Source organism: Triturus cristatus, chromosome 3_2 (assembly GCF_964204655.1).
Source record: "Triturus cristatus chromosome 3_2, aTriCri1.1, whole genome shotgun sequence".
Classification (NCBI taxonomy): Eukaryota; Metazoa; Chordata; class Amphibia; order Caudata; family Salamandridae; genus Triturus; species Triturus cristatus.
In genome coordinates, this window is record NC_140584.1 from 277016471 (window position 1) to 277037407 (window position 20937).

The following is a 20937-nucleotide window of genomic DNA, read 5'->3' on the forward strand; positions in this document are numbered from 1 at the left end:
CCAGCAGACGCATCAAGCTGGTGCGCTCTCGGCCTTGGGGAGGGAACGGATGCTGGACCTCGGGCTTTGTGACTTGTAGAGTAGTTTCCATCAACAGAGCAGGGAATATTCCTACTACTCTCACGCCCACAAGACTTATGCCAGACTGGATTATCTTCTGGCATCTACCTCGGCCCAGGTGATAGCAACAGGGGTGGAGATAGGGGTTGCCTCACTCTCCGATCATGCACCGGTGATTGCCACCTTCGCCCTTCCGCCCCGTCACAGCCTGCTAGGATATGGCGCCTGCGAGACATCCTCCTACATCGCACTGACGTGGTCACACACATACAGGGCTCTATTACTGATTTTCTGGCACATAACGCTAACACTGACACAACCCTGGCTACTCAGTGGGCGGCACTGAACGCAGTTCTCAGGGGGGAATTCATTGCCATATCGGCGGCAGATAATGTAGAGCGACGGTGTAAACGGGATGATCTCACCCGGCGGACAAGAGAATTGGAGCAGATGCACCAGAGAACGGGAGCTCCCCATGTGTGGCGTCAGCTAAAAGCGACACGCCAACAACTCGCGGCCTTAGATCAGGATAGAGCGGAGTTTGCGGCCCTGAGGTTGAAACATGCCTACTACACGGGAGGGGATAGGTGCGGGCGCCTTCTTGCCCATAAGTTACGTGAAGTCCAACAAAAGCAGGGGAAGCGAGGGAAAACATGGCGGCCAGCTAGCGTGCAGGTCGCGGGAGTCCGGAACCCAGAGGAGCGATGTTCATGGATATTGGACTTGTTTCATTCAGCGATCGGAGAATGTAGTTTGGCGAGAAAGGAAAAGGAGCGGGTTAATGGCCGGAGACGGAGCATCGAGGGAAGTAGGCTTGTGATTGTTTGGAAGGGCTGGTCCTAATCTGACGATGTTGTAGCCCTGAATAAATAGAAAACAGAACCTACTCTGCCTCCTAGAAATTAGACGGAGGTTAATAGAGGGTTAAAAAAAAATAAAGAAATTACCTTTTCCACTTCTCCTGGCGGTGGTCTCCTCGGATCGCCAATACGGCCGGAGGTCAGCCGTGGAGGCGTGCGGCGTTAGAGCTCCGCAGAGGAAGGCGTGCCGCCTCCCGAATTCCCTTCCGGGGGAGGGGCGCTGGGGACGGGCAGAGTTGCTCTAGACCCTGCGAGCTCGACTCCTGGATACGCACGGAAGGAACGGAGGCTTCGATTGAGGTACAAAACTGTGGCAGTAGATTTTTAGATATTCCTTTGGTGTTGGCGTATGCTGTGGAATTGAGCATACGGGGTAATCCGGGGGCCTTGGATGTCAGTTTATCTGGTTTCTCTCCTGGGTTTTTTTGCCCCACCTATCCAACTCTCCCCCCTCACCCGGCTCTGAATTTGAATCCTATGAGCTCTAAATCACGGAGAGGGGGAGGAAGGGAGGGTTTGGAGGAAGCCAGGGGGGGCCCTGGCCTAACCAGGTACACTTTGAGAAGTGTCCAGGCTACGAATCTTGGGGCTGTAAAAGCGGAGGTAACCCAAAATAAATTAGACTCTGCAACCATAGTAACAGAGACACAGGCGACGGGGGAGAGTCAGAGACCTGTCAGAACACTAAAGGAGCGAGCTGTTAGGGGGGCATCAACGTCTAACAAGTCAATTAAGAAGAAATCAAGCTTTGAACGTAAAATCAAAGTTACTCCCTCACTTAGGTCCTTCTTTAATGTCCTTCCCAAAACTATTATTCTGAGTGATGCCCTCCTGTCTGTAAGTGATAATATGGATGCAAGGATTGAAAAGTCTACTCTAGAGAAGATTGATAGTGGTTTGCCTGCGACCTTGAGCTCTACCTCTCTTTGTGAACATACCCTTAGTATGGCTGACTGCACAAACGATGTTTCCATAAATCGCTATCATGTGCTGGCTTCGGAGCTTGATCCCGTCGAGGGCCCCTCCTGTCCGGTTGAAGCTTCCATAGATCGGCCAAGTCAGATCGGAAATGAGTTGGCTACCGAGGATACTGGTGAGGTCTCTCCTTCTTCCCTGGAAAATTCTGCTAAGGAAGATAACTCTATCGCTAACCTTCTCACAACCCTCACGAAGGAAATAAAAAATCGGTTTGAAATTTCAGAGGGCAATCAGAAAGACATTAGAGGTGTCTGTGATAATTTGGAAAAAAAAATTGATGACCTATGTTCAAGAACTGTGATCGTTGAAGGAGAATTAAAGTCTCTAAAAGAGACAGTAGAGGGCAATGCAGTTGAACGTGAGGCCTTTAAAAAGAAGGATATAGAACAACAGGAGAGGTTAGAGGGATTAGAAAATTTCCAAAGGAGAAACAATCTGAAGTTCCTGAAAGTAGCAGAGGGTAAAGAAGGCGAGGATATCAAGTCCTTTATAGTTCGCCTGATTAAAAAAGAGTTCTTGATCGAGGAATCGGAAGAAGAGATTAGTAAGGTCATCCAAAGGGTATATAGGGATCCTTATAAATCTAACCCGAACAGAGCTAAACCCAGAAGAATTCTGGTGAACTTCCAATCATACTCTCTTAAGGAAAAGATCCTATCGCGTGCCCTGTCAAAAAAGGGCATGGAAATAGATGGAGCGAAATTCGAAATTAGGTCAGATATTTCATTCGAGACTTCTAACAGGCAATGGGAATTGGGCAAAAGAATTGATCCTCTTAAGAAATTAGGTGCATCTGTGCAATTAAAATTTCCAGCGATGTTAAAAGTTATGTTTAATAATAAGATGCACTCCTTCCGCTCCGTTGAAGAGGTGGATAAGTTCATGGAGGAGGCTCAGTCAGGTTCTCTGTAAGGAATATATCTTTTTGGTTATTCTTTGTGGTTTCCGAATATCAGCCTCGGAATCTTAAGAATGATTACCTAAGCAGGTTTAACCCGTACCCGTCTTCTCTTTTTACGTTCTCCTTCCTACTTTATTTTCTTTTTTTTTTTTCGCTTTGTTATAATCAGATGCAACTCTGGGGGAAGGACACCCATAGGACTTTCCTACTTGGTAAGTCAGGGGAGGGTTTTCCTGGGGGGTGGGAGGGGTTGTTGTTTAGCACAGGGTGGGGAGCATCAAGGGAAAAAAAGACAAAAATATCCTCATTTGCCTCAGAGATATTTTAATCTTCAGCGAATGTCTGACTCATTATGGATCTTGTAGATTATGTCCAAGAAAGAAGCCAAGGGAATAAGAATACTCTCTTGGAATGTGAATGGTTTGCGGGTTAGAACTAGGCGCGAGATAATATTGCAATACCTGAGGGACTGCCAAGCACAAATTATAATTTTGCAGGAGACTCACTTAACAGAGGTTGAGAGTCAAGATTTTTTCAAAACCAAAAAGTGGATCTCCTGTGCATTTGCAACAAAGCAGACAGCGGTTACTAAAGGTGTTGCAATTTTAATAAGAAAGGGGACAGATATAATGGTAGAAGGTAATGTCTCAACTATTTCGGGTAGATGGTTGGTAGCTAAGTTAAAGGTCTATGCTCATAAATTCACTTTAGTTGGCTATTACGGCCCAAATCAGGATGACACAGGTCCCCTTGAAACCTTATATGCAGAGCTACTGAATTATCCGGACCCAATTATTATGGCAGGAGATTTTAATGTGGTCATTGACCATAAGCTGGATAGATCATCAAACAGTTCTACTCAATCCAAAAATGTCCGCACTTTTACATCACCTGATTAAACAACTAGGTTTGTGCGATATTTGTCGTCAAACAGTGGGTTCGCTTAGAGGCTATACATTTAATAATAAGAAATATAAACACCACTCTAGGATTGACTACTTTTTAATCGATAACAGATTAAAGGATTTGGTTTCAGACATCCAGCATATAGGTGTCCATATCTCAGATCACTCTGCTGTAGTACTTAGTATAAAATTGGGCCAGATAAGGCCCCAATCCAGATGGACATTAGACCGTTCTATCCTTTTGGACCCACAGTCTCTTGATATTCTGAAAAAGGAGACTGTAGAATTTTTTGATAACAACGTGGGTTCCTCTTCAATGGGAATAGTCTGGGAGTCTTATAAGGCCTACCTGAGGGGTAGGTTAGGTACTCTCGCAGCAGCTAGGAGAAGACTATACTATCAAAAGATTTTAGACTTAGAGCAGCAAATTCGCTCGTTTGAGACTGATTTGATCTCCTCAGGCAACCCGGGACAGCAGGACACTAGGCTGACTGAAATCGAGCCACGGAAAGCTTCTCTCTCAGCCATTATTCAGGCTAAGGTCAGGGAACGCTGGGAAACAAGCCGTTTAGAGCACTTTGAGTATGGGGAGGGTTCCAGTAAGCTTCTAGCTTGGAAAGTTAAGAGTGATCAGGTTAAAAACATAATAAAAGAGATTAGCTGTGAGCAAACGGGGGCTTTACTATCAGATAATCAGGCTATTGAATAGGCATTCTTTAAATACTTTGGGGGGAGTCTATCAGGAGGATTTAGCTGTGACCCCCGAAGATGCTGTTAGGTGGTTGGCGCATGATTCGTATGTTCCGCTACCAATGGAGAAGTCTCTGCGTTTAAACGAAGAGTTCAGTATAGGGGAATTACAGGTAATATTGAGCAAGGGTAAAAAAGGGAGAGCCCCTGGGCCGGATGGTCTTCCCCATGAAGTTTATAGGGCCTTGGAGGAAATTCTGGCACCGATTCTTCTGCGCATGTTTAATGATATTTACATTTCTGGTCATGATTTTCCCAATTCATGGAACGAGGCGACCATTGCTTTGATTCTGAAATCTGGTAAATCCCCCAAAAAGTGCGATTCATACAGGCCAATATCACTCTTAAATTGTGATTATAAGCTATTTGCAAAAACTATAGCAGAAAGGCTTAACGGGCTCACTCCCCTGATAGTCCAAGAAGATCAAAAGGGCTTTATTCGTGGTAGAATGCTTAAAGAACTGACATTCAACCTTATTGGGGCAATTGACCTGGCTACCACGTACAATCTTCCCCTAGCGGTTATGGCACTTGACGCTGCTAAAGCGTTCGACCGTGTCAATTGGGTTTTCTTAAAAGAAGTAGTTAAGTCTCTTAATCTTGGCCCAAATATATTAAAAATTCTGGAAGCAATTTATGCTGCACCTCTAGCCAGAGTTCTTGTTAATGGAGTCCTGACAGAACCAATACAGATATCAAGGGGAACAAGACAGGGTTGCCCCTTGTCCCCTCTTTTATTCGATTGATACATAGAACCCCTAGCTAGGCGGCTCAGGAGCTCGCCGGATATCTTAGCATTCCAGTATAACGGCTGGAGTAAAAAGATTGGGTTATACGCGGATGACATCTTGGTCTTTACTAGCGACATCCATACCGCACTGAAGTCTGTTTTAAAAATCACTACGGACTTCGGGAGAATCTCTGGCTACAAGATTAACAAGCAAAAAACTGAGGTGATGACCTGGAATCAATCAGCAGATGGTATAAGATGCACTAAGGACATGAGGTACTTGGGGATAAGGATTACACAGGATATTGCTAAGCTTGCGGAAGTAAATTTCGAGATAGTTAAGAAGGAAGTGGTTACCCTGTTGAAGAACTGGGGGCATCTCCCACTGACTTTGTTCGGTCGGGTTAACCTCATAAAAATGGTAATCCTACCGAAGTTTACTTTCCTTTTTGAGGCTATTCCCCTCCCTTTCTGCAAAGCTTGGTTTTTAAAACTCCAAGGTCAGATCACCTCTTTCATTTGGGCCTCTAAGGGGCCTAGAATTTCATGGAAGAAGTTGAGAAGAAGGCTGGAAAAAGGTGGGCTAGCGTTACCTGATCTGCTTATGTACTCTTGGTCCTTTTTGTTAAAAAACGGCAGGATGCTTTTTGGTATTCCATTTAACTCAGAAATGGGCAGACTCTTTGAGGTCGAGCTAATTAGTCATAACTTGAGGGGAGGTGGCTTCATGTTTAAGTACGCAGACCCAAAGTACTACAAAAAGGTCAGATTAAAAATTTTAAGAGGCATGGCTGAGGCATGGTACAGAGTAAGAAGAGCAGTGAAATTGCCATACTTCAGTTACTTTGCTCCTATCTGGGATTCTCCAGGGTCCCCGGAATGGGTCAAAGATGCGTTAGCCACCCCATTAAGGGAATCGGGCATAGTAGTCTGGAATCATCTTTTGTATGAAGATCAATTAATCTCTTGGGAGGATTGCAGGCAGAAAACAAATCAAACAATATCAACATTTAAATATCTCCAAGTTCTCAGCTGGTTTCAAGCATCCAGGACAGAATTGGGGGCCTATAACGAGTTCGAGGAGAAATTGATCTCCAGACAGTCTCCAGTCAACAAAATCGCACTCTGGTATTGGTTCATGGTGGAGTTGGAAGATGGAATCTTTAGCCTTCCGAGTCATCTATGGGCGTGATGCTTGCCGTCAGCTACGCTTGAAGATCAATGGCAAGTATCTATGTCTACACTATACAAAATAGTTAAACCTGCATACCTGAGAAGGAACCATCTTTTCACCCTCCACAGGGCCTACTGGTCTCCTCAGAGGCTATTGAAGTTTAGTCGACGAGGAGATGTCCCATGTCCAAAATATGGCAGCATGAAGGAAGATGATCTCCACATGTTTCTACTTTGCCCAAAGATCCAGCCCTTTTGGCAGGCCGTGAGTAAAGCGCTTTCTGATGCTTTGACGATCCAGGTGAAGGTAAGCGCTTTACTAGTTATGTTTGGGCTTTTAGACTCCGAAAATGTAAGTACTGAGGACCATGCGAAGTTGATCTTCTATGCGATACTATTGGCCCGTAGGGAGCTATGTAAATTGTGGGTATCCCCGATTCCACCAAATTATCAGAAGTGGCTATCATCTGTAAAGAGTATTGCAAATCTGGATAGGTCAATTAAGGGCCGATCCAAGCAGACATTCTGGGCACCGATCCTTAACTGAATGGATGAAAGAATTCCTCTTCCAACCTATTAGATCTTAGGTCCTATGATTAAGCCCCCCCTTTTCTGCCTCGGCTGACAGCACCTTTTTCCATTGTGGTAGATTTCTTCCACTTGGTCTGGGTGTGTTTTGGATTTTGGATGGTTGGAGCTACCTCTCCAGGGTGTTTCCCAGTGACTCCACCTTTGCTAATCTAACATCAGCAAATGAGGTGAAAGACATTTCGGCTGGCAAGAAAAGCGAAATGTTGCGATGCAGGCAAATGAGGACAAAAAAAAGCAGGGGGATCGCGAAATCTGCAGAGGGGACGGCACGCGAGTCTCGGAGGACGGTGCCATTGCCGAGGTGTTCCGCGATTTCTACGCCACGTTATACACAGCCTCGCCGTTGGATGAGATGGAGGGGGCCGATTTTCTGGACTCGGTCACTCTCCCAGCCCTGACTCAGACTCAGGCCGATCTGTTAGACCAAGATATACGAGTCGAGGAGGTCATCGCTGCCATATCCCGGCTGAAGCTTGCAAAGGCCCCGGGGCCGGATGGCTTCCCAGCCATCTTCTATACAAAAATGTGTGCCAGGCTTGCTCCGCTCCTCACCCAGCTCTTTAACTCCTTTTCCGAACCTGGGGCGATCCCTCAAGATCTGTTAGAGGCCTCCATAGCAGTGAGCCCTAAACCAGGGAAGGACGGGACTCAGTGTGGCGCGTACCGTCCTATTTTCCTTTTAAATGTAGACCTTAAACTGTACACAGGGATTTTGGCCAATCGTCTTGCACCCAACATGCCCGGACTCATTGACCCGGATCAAGCGGGTTTTATTTCAGAGCGCCAAACATCGGACAATACGAAACGCGCTCTTCATCGGATTGAGAAGGCCTCGCGGACGGAGGGAGAGTATATGCTCCTAACAATCGATGCTGAGAAGGCATTCGACAGAGTGCATTGGCCGTATTTGGAACGGGTATTATATCGGATGGGTTTGGGGGAGAAATTTCGCACACATATATTTAATTGTTATAAGTACCCGTCTGCCTCGGTCCGGGTAAACGGCTACACGTCCACCAGATTTCCGATAGAGAGAGGCACCAGACAGGGGTGTCCTCTGTCGCCCCTCCTCTTTGCCGCTTATATGGAACCGCTAGCCCAGCGGATTAGGCAAAACCCAGCGCTCTCTGGAATCCGTTTCGGGGGCTATGTCCACACCATCAGCCTGTACGCAGATGATGTGCTGCTTTCGTTATCGAGTCCGCGCACGTTGTTGCCGGCATGCCTGGTGGAGTTGGACGCTTTTGCGCGGGTTGCGGGGTTCAAGGTCAATGTCGACAAATCGTTGACCCTTGATCTCTCCCTGTCGCGTTACACGCGGGAATATCTTCAGGGTCTGCTGACCATCCAATGGGCCCAAGACACAATTCCATATCTGGGGATTCAATTGGCGCCCACTCTCCCGCAGGTAGTGGCTATCAATTATGCTTCCCTGCGGCGGAAGATCCATCGGGAGCTTGGCCAATGGAAGTATAGCCCCCTCTCATGGCTGGGGAAAATTGCGGCGGTCAAGATGACCATTCTACCTCAAATTCTTTATCTCTTTCGCACCATTCCTCTACATCCGTCCGCTGGCTGGATGCAGCAGGCCCAGGCTGACCTCGCCCAGTTCATATGGCACGGTCGGAAGCCACGTATATGAAGCGGCTACTGTCGACTCTGCCCCCGGAGGGGAGTGGTCTGGGAATTCCCGATCTACAGCTTTATTATCAGGCAGCCCAACTACGACACCTGGTTGAATGGAGCCGTTGGGAATCGGAGAAACATTGGTTATTTCAGGACCAAGCGGTGGCAGCGCGGCCTCTGCAGGAGATCCCCTTCCTCCGCAGGCAACATAGGCCCCCTAACTTGTACACCTCATATATAACTCGAGTTCCTCTTTAAGTGTGGGACCGCACTAATATTAAGCACGCCCTTACCACCTTTCCCTCCCCACTGACTCCCCTGCTGGACAATCCGGATTTCCCTCCGGGAACGGACCAGGTGGCCTTTGCGGCATGGAAACCGGCCGGTTGTCGTTTCCTGTGCCATTTATGTGGGGCAGACGGAGTTATCCCCTTTCAGCAATTCAAACAGGATTACGCGCTGCCGGAAGCGGAAAGGCTCAGGTATATGCAAGCCCATCATTGGGCGCTTGACGAGCGTGTTCGTCCGGCGGCGGATTGACGCTTCTCCCCATATGAACGATGGCTCATTACCCGCACATCAGATAAACAATTAATTTCGGACTTGTATAGGATGCTTCAGGTTAGACTTGCATACATTCACAACCCTGGCAGGGCTCGTTGGGAGAGGGAGCTGGGCCGGTCACTTAGCCACAAGGAGTGGGAGGGTATTTATTATAGGGCTCGGCATTCCGCTTACCATATGGGGCTCACAGAGACTCTCCCAGAGGTAGTAACCTATTGGTACTACACTCCAGAACGTCAACATTCAATGGACCACACGAGAGAGGCGCGGTGTTGGAGGGGGTGCGACCAGATTGGTACACTAGTGCACTTATTGTGGGAGTGTGAACACATTCAGCCCTATTGGACACAGGTGATTGATGAGATCGATAAACACTTTAACACTGCGCTACCTAGATTCCCAGCGTACATTTTGCTTGGTCTTCCCAACCCCCTGACTTATCCGCTTCGATCACGCAGAGGTCGGCAAATGGCAATAGCGCTGGGGTCGGCGATACAGAACATACTTACTTATTGGCGTACCTCTACGGTCCCGACCTTCACGGGTTGGCTGTATCGTTTGTGGTACGTCCTCGGAATGGAGAAGTTCACGCTGACCATGGAGGGTGAGGGCCCCAAGTACAGAGAGTTGTGGCAGCCTTTTCTGGCACTTTTGGCGACAGAATTTCGTGAGGTCACCTGCCCACGTTATCTATGTTTATTGCGCCTAGCAGATACACCAGGGACAGATGAGTGAGGGAGTCTCGGGGGGTCCAGGGTATTGCTAGGTGGACATGGAGCAGGGGGGGGGGAGGTGGGGGTTATTGGATGGAAGGGGGGGGGTCTTTGGGATCAGCTTACCGGATAAAAAAATTTAAGTGTTTTGTTCCTTTTGAAAACCCAAGAACGACTGTCACCGATACATGGAGCACTTTCCAGAGCCCATAGGTCTTAGCGGGTCCCTTTTTAGGGACGGGGACTTCTTGCATTTCGAGCGTTCTGCTCGCTAGCATCAGCTCATAGCGGACAGTTCCTTTCCCCCTCCTCACCTTTTCAGACGCGGCCGGCCCGTATGGGTTGTAGGCGGCATGAAAGTTTGCAATGTCTGCTTTGACTTCTGCTGAGCTTTGCCTTGCTGATATACCTGAGCAGTAACTCGCCGGCCCGCTGGGTTGTAGGCGCTAGTGCTGATACCATTGACGGTGTTCTTTCAATAAAATAGATTTAAACCTAAATGTAGCGCACTGCTCCCCAAGTTACTCTTTTCAAACAAGACCATTCAACCAGATAACTAGAGGTATTATTCTACACGCAAGTGATTTTCTTTTGCTAAAATTATCCATAATGTAGTTTCTGACATTTTTACAAGATTTTGCATTATAGAGGAGTTTCATTTTAGGAAACACTTGGGCGCCTGAAATGTGCACTCAGAAACTTGAATTAATTTGCACTCTGTGAATTGAATTAATTAACTCATAACATTTATTTCCACGATCTTTATTTGGGTTTGTTTCTTCCGAAGTGGCAAAGCTGTAGTTAGCACTATGTACAAGTCTTTTGTGGCTTCTGATGTTGGTGCGTTATTTGCATTGACTTAACTCGGTCCCTACTTCCCCGTCTTTCATCATCAGTGTCAAGTCAGGGGGACGGGACTGTGGTAGCCTCCTTCGGTACCAGGCTACTTCCTAGAGGCCCATAAGGCCACTGCAGTGCAGACTGCAGTTTAGGTGATTGGTTGAGCAAGTTTGCTCTACTCTAGTTTGGATGGGGGCTGCTTCTCCGAAGTTGGGTCCTATTCTGGGGGGGGAGGGGCCGAGAGTAGTTGGGGGGGCTCGAGGCGAAGGGGTGGGAGGGGGGATCAGTGTTTTCTCTGGGGAGGGGTGGGACAGTGCCCTCAAACGCGGCTGGACATGGAGGGGTATCAAGCAGTGGCCTCTGACGTGGGACCATGGCTAATGTGGGGTTGGTGAAATGTGTGACCTGGAATGTGCGGGGACTCCACACCATGGCTAGGAGACACAAGATTCACGCGTACCTGGTACGCAGGGGTGTGCAGATCGCGCTCTTGCAAGAAACGCATTTAACGAAGCAGGAGGGCATCGCACTGCAGCGCAGGTGGAGAGGGCAGGTGTTTAGTACAGCTTACTCCGCGTTTGCGAGGGGAGCTTTGATATGGATCCGAGCGGGCACCCCCTTTCAGGTGATGAGGCACATTATAGACCCGGAGGGCAGGTACGTAGCTGTTGAGGGCAAACTCAGGGGTAGGGACATAGTGCTCTGTAGTCTGTATGCACCCAATCTGGATCAGGGGCCCTACTTTACGAAATTGTCCGGGGAGTTAGCCAGCTACTTGACAGGCCCCATTGTGCTGGGAGGGGACTTCAACTCAATCGCAGACATCGCGTTAGACAGGTCACACCCGCCCCTGCGGACGTCCCCGGTCCACAGGTTAGCGAAGCGTAGACTCGAGTGGCAGGGGAGGTGGGAACTGACAGATGCCTGGAGGACGCAGCACCCAGCGACGAGGGATTACTCCTATTATTCACCACTACACGACTTACATGTTAGGTTGGACGCTTTCTTGTGCTCTCCGGCAGTGCTTCAAACTGTGGCCCACACGGAATATTTAACCCGCACGATCTCTGATCACAACCCTTTATTAATGACCCTAGAGTGGATGGTTGAGACCCCGCGGGTCCCACTGTGGCAGTTGAGGCCGGATACCTTAGAGGACCCGCCTTTCCGAGCGTCCTTGCGGGAACGGATTGCACACTATTTTACTGAGAACAAGGGTTCCACGGCGGCCAGGGCGCTAGAGTGGGACGCATTCAAGGTGGTGGTTAGAGGCCATTGTATCGGGAAGTACGCTGGCGTGCGCAAGACTCTGCTAGGAGATCTGGACAAGGCAGAAGGGAAATTGCGCGAAGCGGAAATAGCGCGGCCGGGTCATCCTGAGCTCCAGGAAGCAGTGTGCGAGGCTAGAGAGGCGGTGGCGGTCGAAGTGGAGCGGCTCCGGAGCTATGATTACAAAGCCTTTATGGTGCGGGCACACGCTGAGGGGGACAAGGCAGGCACACTATTGGCTTGGCTGGCCAGCCCCACCAAGCGTAGCCAACCGATTTTGGCCATTAAGAGGAGGGGAGGAGGCATGGTCACTACTCAGGGGGACATATTGGACAGTTTCTGCTCCTACTACGGGACACTTTACGAGAGCGCGCTAGAGGGGCGGGGCGAAGACGCGGAGGCCTTTCTGGAGGGGCTACAGCTGCCTCACATAGAGCGGGAGGAGGCGGAGGCACTGGGCAGCGAAATAGACCTAGTGGAAATCAAGGGGGCGGTGGCAAGCATGGCGCGGAACAAGACCCCGGGCTTGGACGGATTGCCCAATGAATTTTATAGTCGGTACCTGGACCTGCTGGCTCCACGGCTTCAGGAGGTATATAGAGAGGCCAAGCATAGGGGGAGATTGCCACGGTCCATGCGTGAGGCGCTGATGATCCCGCTGTTGAAGCCGGGCCGAGAGGGCTCAGAACCTAGCGGCCTACAGGCCGTTGTCAATGTTGACAACGGACTATAAAATCCTGAGCACCATCTTAGCGAACAGATTGCTGCAGCATATGCCGAGGCTGATTCATGGCGACCAGTCGGGGTTCATCCCTACACGAAATACCACCGCCAATATCCGCCGACTGATCCGCTTGTTAGGGGATCCGCTGGAGGGAGTCCGCGCACCGCTCGTGCTGTCGGTCGATATAGAGAAGGCCTTTGATAGCCTGGAGTGGGACTATCTGTACAGAGTCATGCGTGGCTTTGGTCTTGGGGAGGGATACATAGGATGGACGAAGGTCCTTTATGCCTCGGCGAGGGTACGGATCGGTGCTCTTGTCTCTGACCAGTACCGGGTGGGCCGAGGCACCAGACAGGGGTGCGCGCTTTCCCCATTGCTGTTCGCGCTGGCAATAGAGCCCCTCGCGATAGAGGCCAGGACGGGCCGTTGCTACAGGGGGCTGGTCTACAGGGGGACTCCGCAATTCATTTCCCTCTATGCTGATGACCTGCTTATGTTCTTGGAAGACGCGGCAGACGCACTGACTGGCGCGAAGAGGCTTCTAGCGAAGTTCGGCAAGTTGTCGGGACTGCAGGTCAACTGGTCCAAGACCTGCTTGTTCCCGCTGCGCCGTGGCGGCCCAAGGCCGGACGTCCAACCAGTGCTCAAGTGGGAGCCTCACTGCCTCAAATATTTAGGGGTCCATATATACCACTCCGCTCCCGATATACTGGAGGGTAATGTGGGTCGCTGTATAAGAGCGTTGAAGGGCAGTATGGCCTTTTGGGCCACCCTCCCACTCTCGGTGACGGGACGCGTCTCGTTATTGAAAATGATCGCCTTGCCGCACCTTTTATATTACTTCCGCACGCTCCCGGTGTGGATACCGAGTCCGGTTTTCCGGCAGCTGCGCTCCTTGTTGGTGTCGTTCCTTTGGGGTTCGGGACGACGCAGGATCGCGTTGGCAACTCTAACCAGGCCGAAAGACGAGGGAGGCCTGGCAGTCCCGGACTTCGAATTCTATTATCTGGCGGCGCAGCTTCAGATCTTTACGCAGGAGGTGGCCAGAGTATACTGGGGCCCGGAGCAGGACAGGGAGGGGGGCACTCCCCGCCATGTGCTGGCGTATATTACACTGCAGCAGCGTTTGGTCCTTAGGGACTTGACTATGGAGGAACAGACATTCCGACAATGTTGGAATCGATCGCAGCGTCGGGCGGGGGGGCGGCGCCCATATGCACCGGAGATTCCGTTGGGTATGGTGACAGCGCTCCCGCACGGGGGAGATTGGTCGAGCCTACAGGTATGGGAGGAGGCGGGCCTCCAAATGCTGGGCGATTTATACGAGGAGGGGGAATTGCTCCCTTATCAAGCGCTACGGGAGCGGTTCGACCTTCCAAGGGGGGACTACCTGCTGCACGCGGCGGTGACTGGGGCGATGCGAGAGTACTGGGGGGAGGGGCTCCGTGAGCCTCCTACGTCTGCGGCGTGCCAATACGCTATGATGTCGGCGGGCACCCGCAAGGCGGTCACCTGTCTGTACTCCAGAATGCTGAGCGAAACATTACAACCGCTGACAGCCCTGAAAGAAAAATGGGAAGAAGATCTACAGACAGAGATTCCCGATGCTACGTGGGCGGGCTTGGTTAGAAGGGCCAGAAAGAGTGCGAGAAATGCACGCTTCCAACTGATCCACTTCTATATCCTCCACAGAGCTTACCTTACTCCGGGCAAAATTCGGAAATATTTCGGGGCGGAGGGGGCGGCGTGCCCTAGATGCGGCACGGTTGGAGCGGAGCTCGGCCATATGCTGTGGGATTGCCCCCGCCTGAGTGATTATTGGAAGGCTGTGAGCGAGACGCTGACTGAGGTAACAGACAGGGAGTTGCGCTATAGTAAAGCGGTCTGCGTTCTGCACTGGTTCCCACACACTCCCAAGAACAAGACCACGAGTAGATTTATAGATATGGGCCTCCTCTTAGCAAAAAGGGAAGTGACGAGACTGTGGAAATCAAAGATAGGTCCCACGCATAGGAGATGGCTTAAGGAGCTGCAGAGGTGGGCGGCGAGTGAAAGTACACTTAGGTACCAGCTGGCGAGCCGTAGGGAGGATGATAAGGCATTGGAGGCGGCCACAGCGTGGGAGGTGATGGTGCAGGCCCTGCGCAACAGTGAGAATGAAGACGGAGGAGACCCATCGGACGGGGAGGGCAGCCCCCGGACTACTCCGGTCGCACACACACAGTAGATAGGTAAACACGGCACAAAAGTACCCGAATCCACTTATTCGTGCCTCCACCAGGCGTCGATGAGAGCACTGTTGGGGAGGGGAGGGAGGGCGAGAGAACTCGGGGTTAGGATTAGGGGATGGGTTTTGTTGGGGAGGAGGGGGGGAAGCGGAAAGTAGACGTCCTATGAGTAAGCCAACGACATTAGCCGCTGAGGTCGATCGGGGACGCTGTCCCACCTGTTGACGCTGCCCGGCCTCCGGGATGTGGGCTAATAAGCTGTGTATGGAGGCATCCTAGCCTACCAAAGATCTGGCACAGGTGATTGAGGCGCAGACCCGTAATGTATGTACAGTGATAATCCTGTGATTCTGCAATAAAAACGGTTTAAAAAAAAAAAAAAAAAATCAGTGTCAAGTCATCCGATGTGCGGTGCAGGCACTCATTTCATCAATTTGACCCGACCAAAACCCATTGACATATTTTCACTCTGCGATATAGCTGCTGTTTGTATTTTAGGTGCGTTGAGAAGCACTAGTTGTGCTCTCATAGTAACCTTAGTGCACTGATGTATACACAGGAAAAAAGAGAGTGCAATAAAAACTGTGAAAGTAAACAACAAGCCTCCAGAGGCCAGCACTATCCGATGTTCTTAAATGGCGGCCGGAGGAGACTTAGTCAAATGATTTCTTGCAAAGTTTGCCTTGAAGAAGTTTTCTAAATCGAAGGTGCTTTACTTTAAAGCAAACTCTTTCCATGGGATGATGAAGAGATCAGCTTTTCCTATTAGCCTACCAGAAATGGTCGCTTCTGTGGGGGACAACACAAGATTTCCAGACAGGCTCCTGCCTTTCACCAACCCATAAGGGTAGGGGCGTGCGCGTCATGAGTCAGGCAGGCAAGTCGCCCCCTGGTTAAATAGCAAACATTTTGAATACAATGTACTGCTAACCAACCTACTAGGAGGCATATCAGGGCTATTAACTGCATCTGAGGTACTGTTGGAAGGGAACCCCAGCAACGTCGGGAGCTGCACTGCGTTTCACATGAAACATTCGTTGCATTTTTTGATCCTTTTCAGCTCTCCACATTGTATTGTGCCGAATTAATCAGAATCTTTGGCAGACGGTGCATTGCTTGGTAGGTTCAGCAGAACTCTCACATCCAGAATTCAAGTGGCCTGTAAAATATCGAACCCCTGCTAAAATGTACCACAGTATTAATGTTTACCAGGTTCCGTCAATACCTTATCCTCATCTGCTCCATTCAGAATAAGGGACTTAAGAGTGCGGAAAAGGGAAAGGTGATAGAAGTTAGGGAGAGAAAGGAAGGAAGAGGGATGGAGGAATAAATGGTGTGGAGAGGAAGGGGACAGGAAAAGGATGAGAACAGGTGGAGGAAGGAAGTGGACGGGAGGAAAAAGGGGACGAGAAGGAGAAAATTGGAGGGATGAAGGAAGGAATAGAAGTGGAAAAAACAGCGGAAGTAAGTAGGGTGACCAGAATGTTAAAGTAAAAAACCGGGACAATTAACAAAAATAGAAGAAGGACTGTAATGTTACGTCAAGCGAGCGCACTGAATGACAGTGCTCCGCAGCAGAGAAGTAGCTTGCCTGTGAATTAAGTTGCTATCTTGGAATAACTGCTAACTATCCCCACTTTGTAAAACATAAAAAAAACACCTCCCCCCCCCCCCCCGTTTTTAGTCGACCCTCTCCAAAAACCGGGACATACGCTAAATTTCTCGAAATCTGCCTGGACAGCTGGTGAAAAACGGGGACCTTCCTGGCAAATCCGGGACGCCTGGTCACCCTAGAAGTATGGGTAAGCAAGGAATGGGACTGTAGGAAGGGAAGGGACATGGAGGAAGGAAGGGAGAAAGAAGTAGAAACAGGAAGAGAAAAGAAGATGGGTAGAAGAAAGGAGTGGAAAGAAATGTAGGACGGAAGAAACAGAGGAAGGAGGGTGAAGGGAAGAAGGGAGGGACTAAGAATGAGAGAAGGAGCAAAGTAATAATCATTAAAAAGAAAATAATATGGGGAACGACGGGGAATGGATGAAGTCTACTCACCGCCAAAACACAGTCAAGCAATTACAAGTCTAACACATAGAGTACGGTAAACTGCGACATTCGTGCTCACTACATCAAGGACACAATTTCCGAATAAAAGCAGCCTCCTCCGCCACCCACCCGTAAGTCACGGCTGAGAATGTAGCTTGGATTGTGAGCGCCAGGGCAGCAGCACGAGCCCTGGGCGTCAGGTGCGAGCGCCCGTCTAAATGAGGCCTCCGCGGAGGACACAGGTGGAAAGCACTTGCGTTCAGCAGCTCCTAGAAGCGAACAGCGGGCTCGTGCCAACGCCGGCCCTGTGTCAGCCCACGTGCCACCTGCGGCTGTGGCAGCTCCCGCGCGCCACCTGGCCCGGCGCGCTCTCGGCCCACCTATCAGCAGCTTCTGCGACGCCACCGTCAGACGCTTCCTCGCGCCTCCAAATTACTCACCTGCGCCGTGTGCGGGAACGCAGGATGCAATGTTCTCAGGCAATTAAAAAGTGATTATAACTATTTTAAATAAAAGTGTTGTCCAGGTTTTCCCTCGTGTTCTTCTAAATAGCTTATCGGGGAGGAAGAGAAACAGATGCCTCTCGCTCATCCTCTCCAGACGAACCACCTTCGCAATGCAGGATGAAGCTTCCGAGTTTATAATCTAGTGGTGACGCGGAATAAGTGTAGCATTTGCACTGAGCTGCTCTACAAAGGCGTGGCTTACGCTAGGCAGGTCTTGGAAACGGTTGTGATGGGCGCTACTTCTTTCTACGGGCTTGGATGCTTTCTCCAAAACCCTCCCCAATATTCCTAAAAACCCTGCGTAAAATGCCTTAAAATTTCCAATCCTTGACTCTCCTTTTCCTTTGGAATGAATCTTCTGCACGCCTCCTCTCTCTGTACATAGCCTACTCTAAGTCACGTGCATGTTTGCCTTAAGCCCTATTATTGTATACCTACAAATTGTCCACTCCTCATTTTAAAAAAACACTTCTCCTTTAAAAGTCATACCCCTGCAACCTATCAACACCCAACCTCCTCTAGCTCATCTAATAATATAGCCAACCAATGGATGAATTCACATACCACAGATCATACCCAACTCCTGTTAATTTAATATACCATATCAAAACTGGAGTAAATGCATGGCGTGTTTCTTTAAGAGAGCAAGACTAATTCCAATGACCTACAATAACCCCCCCCCCTCCCTCCATAAACCTAACTCTGTTTTCTGGAACAGCGTGCCTCCTGGAAGAAAGTGCTTTAACACCTCTCCTGGGGTAGTAAGGGCTATATAAATGCAGTCCCAAAACAATACAATATAGAACCCTCCTGCCTCAGTTTTACTCATTCAATAAAAACAGAAGGTGGGCAGTCGATTTCAGTTCATAAGGCTGCATAATAATTTTCTTATCCTGCTTGACACTCTCACATAAGACAGAGCTGCTATCAGTCATGTCCATCACCCAGTACCGTACCAGTGCACATTATTAAGCCACACATCTCCAACTGAACACGTAAGCAATAACTGGAGTACTGCCACATGCCGCTGGCCAATGGAAGACTTCAATTTAGCACACTGATGCGGGTCCCAACTAGCTACATACTATGGCCACTTTTGACATTTCACAATGGCAATCAGATATGGGATGATATTACCATCCAAGCAGATCTTTCAACCAGGTCTTCCTCCAACCTATGCCTACTCAGGAACATAAACTTGAAACAAGATATCTCAGAGTGCAGTAACCAGCAAAGTGCACTACGACTATAATACCACAAGGGACCTGCAGAGTTGCTCCAAGCTGCCAGCTTACTGCAAACCATAAGCTGTGCGCCTAACTCTCACGCTTCTTTTTCCATCACACTGCGTTCCATAACATGATAACTGCACCTCGTGGGCATCACGCACGACATGGAAATACTTTTCACATGGGATCAAAACAAACGACATCCTTCCGCCAGCACACACTACATGGTATAGTGTGCTACCCATGTAGGCAAGCCCTTCAGCGCCCCACATATGGGTAGTAAGCACAATATAATGTTATGATACAATACAATATATTGACTTGGTTCTGCCATGCAGGGTTGGAAAGGGTTTAAGTGGGATGAAAAAAGTGGGCGGTCTCCAAAAGAGGCACAGCCTGAGAAGCATAATTAAGAATTCTTTCCAAGTTGCGTGGGCTATGCAACCAACAGCATTGCTTTTAAACATGTACACTAACATTCTATTCTTTCCATGAGTGTCTCTCTGTGAGCTTTGTGTTACTGTATCCAGACATATAAGGCAACAGCCGACATACACCAGAAACAAGCTGGAACTATTGGCTTTGCCAATGCTGGTTAGCTGTACAAGATAAATGAGTAACAATGACTTAGAATAATTAGAACTGAAACGGATTCAATTCTGGAAATATGAGACTGAGAATAAACATTACGAAGGTCTGCGGAAGGGGTCAGCTGTCTTCTGAGTCTCAATTACCCTAATCTTCCAATCTTCCATTCACACCATTTTCCTCAGCAGTAGCTCTTTCTTTGACACTTACGGCTGTTTTCTCCCCATACCCTTCCAAAATCCTCTATCTGCACAACTCATTTCTTTCTTCTCCAGCACCCACTTATCACTCTCTCCTGCATGTGCTTTCTTGCATCTCCCTGATTTGCAGGGCGTGAGAATCTCAGACCCAGCAGTAATTCAAAATTGACATTGAAAGCGGTCCCTATGGAGTCCTATGTTCACGTCCTTAAATCTGCAGCCAATACACGGATTGATTTTTGAATAATGACATTAAAAACCATTGAGGTTGTCCGTGTCAGTGATGCAACCCCTGTTTATGCTTCACTTGTTATACCTAATATTGCATTCCCCATCAGTGTTAGCTTTTTCCAAAATATTGTATTTCTGTAATTTGTTTCCGTGCAGCATATTACCCTTGTACAGTGCTTGCTGTGAACAGAGACGCCTCTAGGTGTCCGCGTGATGTCAGCTTGTGAGTGGGTGTTTAGGACAGGGCATTTTTTAGAGCTCTTGAGGTCAAGCTGAAGGGGTTTGAGTTTCTCAGAAGTGACCGTCATTGGCTTATAAAAGGGTTCGGAATACATGCTCATCCAATCCTCGGCCTCTCTGCAGAGTGGTCGTGTATGCTAATTGTGATTCTAGGCAAAAGTGTGTACAGGAGATATGCAGCTGTTGAAATATTGTCAGGGCAAAAAAAGTAAATGCACTGCTTACAAGTGAGTGAATGCGCTGTGTATGGGGGGTGGACTTCCAGGGCTGCTTTCCATAGCATGGCGAAATTCCTAGCATTATGGCAGGGAAAACTGGCATTCGGTCTCTAATCCTAAAGTATGATGACCATACATGGTATCTGGTGACATCCATTGCCACAATGGTGGGTAATGATGGCACATTAGTAGACATCAACGGCATTATGGTGGGCATCAATACTGTAACTTCCAGCAGTACCCTGTCTATTCCTAAAATAAAGTGGGCATTCCTGGCATTTTATCACCAATCATAGTATATAATGACCATCTATCGACTCTGGTGGCCTGCTCCGGCATAGGGTGAACATCCCTGGCATATTATAGACAATACTGGTAGATGGTGGCAAACCATGGTATGGCGATACATCTTTATGCAAGGCAGGATGAATCAAATATTGGGTGCCAAAGGAACATATATACTACATATAGAAACTTGTCCGGGGAGGGGGGGGGGGCGTTTTTTAGAATAGAAAACAAGGTTTCCTTGGGTGAAGTTACTTTATATACTGTACCCAAAGTGAAAGTCTGGTACCTTGTTAGTAAAACTGATATATTTTAAGGCAATAGCAATCCGATGTTGGATAGAAAATTAATCAATTTGCTAAATATATAAATGTACTTTAATCAGGAAACTGGTGGGCATTTTAAGAATGCAACACCTTGATGCGTTGGCAAAATAAGCGCCGTTCCTAAATATATTTACACCGGATCCGGTAGTCATGTTCTCATCA

The 20937-nt window shown here is 48.8% G+C and overlaps 1 protein-coding gene across 2 annotated transcripts in view; it reads right to left on the reverse strand.

Annotated features, from left to right (window-relative positions):
- PTPRU (protein tyrosine phosphatase receptor type U) overlaps positions 1 to 20937 on the reverse strand; it is an 849745-nt gene that overhangs the window by 523867 nt on the left and 304941 nt on the right. The window lies entirely within an intron of this gene.